At 41.2% G+C, this 8,579-nt stretch overlaps 1 long non-coding RNA gene across 2 annotated transcripts; it reads left to right on the forward strand.

Annotated features, from left to right (window-relative positions):
* Nucleotides 1–1,041: 1,041 nt before the first annotated feature.
* On the forward strand, nt 1,042–6,304 carry LOC149978230 (uncharacterized). Of its 2 annotated transcripts, XR_016486221.1 has the most exons (3): nt 1,265–1,624; nt 2,303–2,387; nt 2,545–6,304. It is a non-coding gene; the product is annotated as an uncharacterized LOC149978230 (long non-coding RNA). The 2 variants fall into 2 exon arrangements; XR_016486220.1 differs by having other exon boundaries at nt 1,042–1,624; nt 2,303–6,304.
* The last annotated feature ends 2,275 nt before the right edge of the window (nt 6,305–8,579 follow it).

Below are 8,579 nucleotides of genomic sequence, written 5' to 3' on the forward strand. Positions count from 1 at the left end.
GAACCAAATCTGAAACAAACATGTTTGGGCCAAATCGAAGCTTGCAACGTCTGTGGAAATCAAGGCTGGTCTAGACTGCGTCAAAAATAAATAATCCAAAAGACGTCGGCCCGTGCTTATTGGGGTGTAGCCTACAGTGTTGGCCTGCAATGGATTTTTTAAATGCCTGTCCATGTATTAGGACCACTGTTTGTAAAAACAGGCCGTTGCATTGGCTTTATTATTCCTGATTCCTGCGACTCATCAATTTGGCCAGTTAAGCTCTGAATATCAGCTACCCAACTTTATCAGGAGTTATCCTGAGCCTATTACACAGTGGGAAATGCACAATTATTTTAACATGTCAGCAAATGTTTTATTTGATTGGGTGCCATTTAGGTTATTTGATTGGAGAAACCTGAAGTAAAAAGTGTCTGTCTCATTACATTGTATCTCCAGCCTGTAAGCTACAGAAAAGGCCACATACAGTACTCTATACCATATACTATATCTGTTACATGATTTATGTTAGATTTTTAAATGTTTTACTGAATGTTGATGGAGCATAGCAGTGATGCAACAGCACCATTGAGGTGTGCTGCGAATGGACAGAATAAATATTTTACACCCCTGACTTTGACAAAGAAAGCACTGCTTATCACAGGGCGGCTTCAGTGCTGACCTAAAAAGCCCATATACTGGTTGAGAGAAATTGGCAGAATTGTGTGAGGTTCTATGCGTTTAATAAATAAAAAAAATACTAATAATGATGTATGCAGTGACATAACAAGGGCTGGACTTCGGATTTAATAAAATAACTTGGGACCTTTTATATTTACTCAGAAACATCCGTTATGTTCCTGTTGTCAACTTCTGTCTGCAAATGCATTAATAAAAGGTTGTTGAATGATTTAAATTAACCTGTTGAATCTAGGGGTCATTTTATTTTTGGAAAAATAACGTTCCGAAAGTAAACGGGCTATTTTTGAGGACCAGAAAATAGAATATGCATATAATTGACAGCTTAGGATAGAAAACACTCTAAAGTTTCCAAAACTGTAAAGATATTGTCTGTGAGTATAACAGAACTGATATTGCAGGCAAAAGAATGAGAAAAGTCCAATCAGGAACGCAGCGGTTTCTAAATAAGAGTCCCTTCCTGTGCTTCCCTATTGAGCAGTGAATGGGATATCAACCAGATTCCTTTTTCTATGGCTTCCTTAATGTGTCTAGTATCACAAGACATAGTTTCAGGCTTTTATTTAGAAAAATTAGCCTGAGCGACAACATTGCGTCAGTGTCCACCTGATGGCGCTTTGTGTATTTCTCGCGCAAAAGACAGAGGTAGCCATTTTTCCACCCGGTCTTACTGAAAAATGCTCTGTCCCAATTGATATATTATCAAATATAAAACACCTTGAGGATTGATTATAAACGTTTGCCATGTTTCTGTCGATATTATGGAGCTAATTTGGAATATTTTTCGGTGTTGTCATGACCGCAATTTCCGGTCGTTTTCTCAGCCAAAAGTGAAGAACTAACGGAGCTTTTTTTGGCTACAAAAAAATAATTTCTGGAAAAAAGGAACATTTGCTATCTAACTGGGAGTCTTGTGAGTGAAAACATCCTCAAAGGAAGCTCAAAGGTAAACGATTTAATTTGATTGCTTTTCTGATTTTCGTGACCAGATTGCCTGCTGCTAGCTAGGCATAATGCTATGCTAGGCTATCGATAAACTTACACAAATGCTTGTCTTGCTTTGGCTGTAAAGCATATTTTTCAAAATCTGAGACGACACTACATGATTAACAAAAGGCTAAGCTGTGTTTGAATATATTTCACTTGTGATTTCATGAATATTTTCTAGTAAGATTTTTTGTCCGTTGCGTTATACTACTTAGTGTCAGTTGATGACAGTTCTCCTGGATCCGGGATGGGTAGTTACAAGAAGTTAAAGGGAGTCATAATGCTAATTTCGCCATTGAATGACAAGGAAACGAACACCAACACATCAGTGTATTGTACGAAGTTATCAGGCATCAGGAAAGCCGAGATGTCAGAGGCACCTGCCAATAACCTTTTAGCAAATCTAACTTACTAACGTAAACAGCCGTGCCAAGTCTGTCAATGCAGTCATCTAAGGTAGGTAGAGAATCAAACTTTGTAACGGCATTTACACGGCGATAGTCTGTACATAAGCGGGACATACCATCAGGCTTAGGAACAAGAATACACGGGGAACTCCAGGAGCTGTTACTGGGTTTTTTCATGTCATTCTGTAATAAATAAGCTACCTCACTTTTCATTACCTCCCTTTTCTTAGCGTTAACCCGGTACAGATGTTGACATATTGGAGCAGCGTTCCCCACATCCACGTCATGGTCCAAGATGGATGTGCGACTTGGAACGTCCTGAAACACATTGAGACAACTATTTATCAATAGGATAAGATTAGTCTGCTCATTATCCAAATGTTCCATTTGAGAAGTTAACTTTATCAACATTTGAATTACATAAGCGTTCACACTGCTGTAACTCCAACCTGTCCTCCATATCCTCCTCTAGGTCCCAGCCAGGCTTCAGCACCACCGCAGCCACACTGGAGATGGCAGGCTGGACCAGCTTACCTGAGGAGCTGTCTGGAGCACCACGCACATAACATGCTGAAAGCATATTAACATGACACACGGGATCTGGGGTCTATCACATAATTGGTGTCACAGTTTCTTTTCCACAAGATATGGCACAGAAAAACATGCTGACAGATGAGCCAGGGATTTGCAACAAAACTAAAACTTGATCCCCTGGTGCAAAAGAACAGCCAACAGCCTCTTTGGCATAATAATAACTTTTTTTGAGGCAAGGAGAGACTTTTGGGCGTGCAGTCTTTCCCACATCTTACTGGCAAAATCCAACACATTTTTTAGAGGCGCTACTGGCGGTAGGAGATGCTCCTTCAATGCTTTAAGCGGACCCTGTGGGGTGTATCCAACACAAGGTCAGCAGGGCTGAACCCTAAGGACTCTTGTATTGTTTCCCTGATAGCAAATAGGACAAAGGGCACCCCCCCATCCCAATCGGTACTGGAATCCATTGAGTACTTGCGTAGCATTGCCTTTAGTGTCCGCTGCCAGCGCTTGAGTGCCCCTTGACTCTCCGGATGATAGGGACTGGAGACCTGATGGGAAATACACATCATCTTTAACACATTTGAGAACAGTTTTGACAAAGTTAATTCCCTAATCAGTTTGGATTACTTTAGGGAGTCCAAACGTAGAGAAGATCTTCACTAGTGCCTTCACCAGTCTTAGCCCGTATAGTACGGAGGGGGATAGCCTCTGGGTATTGAGTAGCACTGCACATTATTGTTAGTAAGTACTGGTTACCTGACCTGGATTTTGGTAACGGAATCAGGCAGAGAGGCGCACGAGGAACTGTTTGATTCGCTTTCCCAGTGAGTTGACATACATGACAGGTTTTACAAAACTAGACCACGTCAGACTTCAAACCTGTCCAGAAAAAAATGTTGAAGGACTCGGTTATAAGTCTCCGTGATCCCCAAATGTCCGGACCAATCCTGGTCATGGGCGAGTGAGAGTACCTGCTGTCGGAACGGTGTAGGAACAACCACACTAACAGTGTCATGAGCTGCCCATTTATGCATCAAAACCGCTGCCACAACTGGCGCACTAACCAAAATACAGGGGGATGGTCCGCCCAGGTCTTACCTAGTGTGCATAGACACAGTATATACTGCGGGTATATGTATGCCCGCAGGTCTCTTGTCTAAGCACTCCCAAGGTGCCTTCCCCTTCCCCCCTGGGAACAGAAACAGAATAATTATAAACGTAAGTAAACAATTTCACTAATCAAAAACAGTCCTATGACTACAAAATACTTTACAAAAACTTATACAGACTAACAACGAAGCACAGGACATACCAAGAAACTCTCTGAGCAACAACCAACACAGGACATCCAAGAAGCTCTCTCTTCCTAACAAAGGAACTCTGGCTTTTAAAGCTGCAGAAGGAGTCTGTAACTGTAGACAGCTGTAACAAGAGGGCGGGATCAGACCTCCACTCTGCAATGGGGTCGACCAATTAGCTGCTTGGGAGAATCCAGGAAGCCATTTCCTGAAATACACACATATATATATACACAAACCCACAACATAGAAACTGGGGAACGTAACAGAGTTGTTGACCTCACAATAAGCCAGATTGCTGAAACTTGAAGCAGCAGCCGCAACACAATCAATCGGAAATGGTCAGTTTATGGTGCAAATTCAAGTAGGCATAATTCATTTCAACCACCTTCATTTTAATTAGACTTCACTAACAACAAGAGGGCTATGTGTTGGAGCCTATTTCTTCCTATTTAAAAATGAAGAGGTAGGCCTACCTGTTTGACAAATTAAATTAGGCTATAGGCTGCTATATCAATAGAGTTGCCAGTCAATTCCTTACCCACCATACACTCTTTAAATATCCTTCCTCTGTGTCAGTGAAGGGCTATTAAGTTTAAACCATGACTCAAATTTAGGGGGTATGAGAGGGTATGCCATTGGCCTACCTTTTATTAAAGAAAATAACAAAAAGCAGAGGCCTTCCCCAATGTTAACTAAAAAGTTTGAAGAAAAATTAAATGGATCAGATTATATAAAGTGATCTAAAACAGTGCTTTGGCCCACAATGCTTTATGCAGAAACAAGCAATCCGCATATGGGGATATCATTGAATGTCAAAGAATGTGAAACAGAAGCTGAGTTAAAACCTTCTACAGCCGAGGAGATAAAAATAGATTTTACTTGGGAAGTAATCTAATTCTGTAGGTATCAATTGATTAAGCTATTCACTTTTTGTACAATAGAAGATGTTTGAAGCCAGACAGCTTTTAAGGAAACACTTGTGACTTTCTCTCGTTGAGTAAAGCCACAGAAGAAGAGTAGCCAGCGGTTACAGCTTAAAATGTTTCTGTGACAGCCTCACTTTTGAAAGTACCATGCTCAGATGACCAATGACTTCTCAGATTTAATTATTTGCAAACAGGGACAGTTTCATTGAAAACAAGACACTGATTTGGTATTGGAGAAACATGATAGGATGAACACATAGGCCTATCTCTCTGTCCATTCCACACATGGAGACGCATACAAAGCTCTCTCTCGCCCTCCATTTGGAAAATCTAACCATAATTCTATCCTCCTTACAAGCAAAAACTAAAGCAGGAAGAACCAGTGACTCGCTCAATACAGAAGTGGTCAGATGATGCGGATGCTACATTACAGGACTGTTTTGCTAGCACAGACTGGAATATGTTCTGGGATTCATTCAATGGAATTGAGGAGTACAGTATACCACTGGCTTCATGAATAAGTGCATCGACAACGTCGTCCCCACAGTAACCGTATGTACATATCCCAACCAGAAGCCATGGATTACAGGCAACATCCGCACCGAGCTAAAATCTAGAGCTGCCGCTTTCAAGGAGCACAACACTAATCAAATCAAATCGAATGTTTTTTTTTTATTTTTAGGGGTGGATCAGCTTAATATTTTGGAAAGAATATTGGTTCCATCAATGTAATTGTCTGCTTCATTTCCAATCCTCCATATATTCTTTGGATAAATATATATATCCGTACACGCATGCATACATATACACATATATTGTTGGGGATGTATCAGAATAGTTGGGTAACATAGATAAGATGTTTTATTTTCATTATATGCTTGTGAGTTACTTCTCATTTAGAATGTATCTTGTTGTACTATAGTGGTGGCCATTTGCAGTTATCCTTTCTCTGTCCTGGGTTCAGTTACTTGGGCCGCAGAGAGGAGAGAGGTCAAGCTTGTCTTCATATGTAAACATATCTTTTAATCCATGTGAAGGGATGATTGAGGGGGAACCAATTATCTCTTGGCTCCACAATGTCTGTGTGCCAGTCACTGTGTCTCTGTGATCCTGTCCAGGAGGGGTGTACTTGATATATGCTAGTGGATGAGGTTTTGTTTTTGGTCCTGAGTGGTACTAAGAGCGAGATAAGAACATAGTTTAGGAGACAAAGCGGAACGATAATTTATAGCCAATGCTGTCTGGCTATGGGATACTCCTCTCTCAAGTAAAGTCTTCCTTTGTAATGTTCCTAAGATCTGTTATTCGTCATGTGAGTTCAGATGGGTGTGTCTTGGCTATAAATGATACTAAGAACTGTTTTGTAAGCACTCTCAGAGAATTCATTTATAGACACTGAATTAATCTGAGAGTCACAGGGTTGTGATGGAGCTCATATAATTAAAGATGGACTTTATGATAACTCTGACTTGTGTGTGGTTTGCTCTCATGATTTGGTAAATACAGGAAATTTCCACTACAATATACATACACATACCTATATAGACATACATACTTTTTTAAAGAATATACCTTTTTATTTTTCCCCGCAAACCCTACCACCGATCCCCCAATTGGAGTAAACTAATAAACACTCGGCTTTTACCTTCAATTTATACATCTTATACACATTTTACAGACAGTCTATTTTACAATAGTTATTTTTTGTTTGTTTTTAGTCCTGCCTCTATTTCTGATGTCCATGCAGTTCTATTTGTAACTGTGCTATTTCCCAAAAGTTCTGAACCTATATACATTTTACAGACCCCGTATGTTTTACATGTTTTATCTTGCTATTAGTCCCACCCTTCAGCTCCAGTCAACCTCTCCCATCTATCTCTACAGCATCCTCCATTTTGGGAAAAAAATTAAAATAATCTAATGTTATTTGTCACATGAGCCGAATACAACAGGTGTGAAATACCTTACAGTGAAATACTTACTTGCAAGCCTTTAAAACTTCTTAAGGATTGGTGTCCCGCTAGCGGGACAACTTCCGGTGAAACTGGAGGGCGCGCAATGCTAAAATCGGTTTCCTATTGAACATACTTCTTTCCAAAAGAAATATTATAGTTTGATTACATTTTAGAGCATCTGAGGAGTAAATAGAAGTGTATTTTGACTTGTTGAAACAAAGTTTAGGGGTATATTTTCGGATTCATTTCTCTGCAAGTTGAACTAGTGGATTACTGAAATCGACGGTGCAAACTAAACAGACTTTTTGGGATATAAAGTATTTTATCTAACAAAACGACACTACATGTTATAGCTGGGACCCTTTGGATGACAAATCAGAAGAAGATTTTCAAAAAGTAAGTGAATATTTAATCATTATATGTGAATGTATGAAACCTGTGCCGGTGGAAAAATATTTTGATGTGAGACGCCATCCTCAAACAATTGCTTGGCATGTTTTCGCTGTAATAGCTACTTTAAATCGGACAGTGCAGTTAGATTAACAAGATTTTAAGCTTTCAGCCAATATAAGACACTTATATGTACATAAATGTTTAAAATCCATCATATTTATGATTATTTATTTGAATTGCGCGCCCTCCAGTTTCACCGGAAGTTGTCCCGCTAGCGGGACACGGATCCTTAATAAGTTTTAAAGGCAATGTAATTGCAATGTAAAGCAATTCAGGCATTCTTGAAAGTGAAGACAATCCTTGACCTGCAAAGATTATTATTGTTGAATTATAATTTTTGTTTTGAGTGGCAGCCCACAGTAACATTTCTGAAATGATGAATTGAAAATATATAGAAAATGAAATTATATTATTTTAAATATTGTACTTGAAACTGGACAGATTTGATCTAGTTTTAGTCACAATAATTTTAGTCCCTAGCTAGCTAACTTTAGTTAATTTATTGAAACCAATATTGTGTATTGGTGTCTAACTTACTGTTGTGTTACAGACGAGACAGAAATGGACATCTCCCTACCCCGTTCGGTCGCCTGGTTCAGCAGGCTCATGGTTACAAGCGTAACCATGCATCCGGAGTCTAATTGTGCTTCCGTGTCGTGTCCGTCAACGTTCACCGGGACCATGGGTGCAGTTGACTCGTGGTGTGCCCAACAGGAGGTGACATAGTTCACGGCGTGACCCACCTCGCCTCCGGGGCTAGCTGATGGCGTCGATTCCTCTCGAGCCGGGCAATTCCAGCAAATGTGCCCCCGGGCACCACACTGAAAACACCTCCTTTGGTCTCCCTCTACCTGGGGTCGTCGGTGACGGGTCAGCCATACCCCCGCCGTCTCTCCACAGGTTTGCGGTCCTTTGGCCTTGCCGACTGTCGGTTCGGGGTACACTACAGTGGGGCTGTCCTTCCGTCCCTACGGACGGGTCGCCGACTCGTCCCGGCTCCCACTCAGCAGTGACTGAGTGTTCTTCTGCATCTCCACTGCTTCCAGGAGGCCTTCCAAAGTCTGGGGTGCGCATAAACTCGCTGGGGTAGCGCCCGTAAGAAGCGATCCAGGACCACTTTGTCGAGGATCGATACGTCGGTGAGGAGCCATTCCCTGGTGACGCGCACTATGTCGCTCATCTGTGCTCAGGGTGAGGGGTCGGGTACGAACCTCCAGTCATGGAACCGTTGAGCCCGATGGGCCAGGCTGTACCCATAGCGGCTGATGATCTCCTGTTCGAATCCATCGTAGTTATCCGCCTGTTCGTCGTTCAGGTCCCAATACGCCTTTTGGG

Source organism: Oncorhynchus mykiss, chromosome 14 (genome assembly GCF_057628025.1).
Source record: "Oncorhynchus mykiss isolate SJ-2025 chromosome 14, ASM5762802v1, whole genome shotgun sequence".
NCBI lineage: Eukaryota > Metazoa > Chordata > Actinopteri > Salmoniformes > Salmonidae > Oncorhynchus > Oncorhynchus mykiss.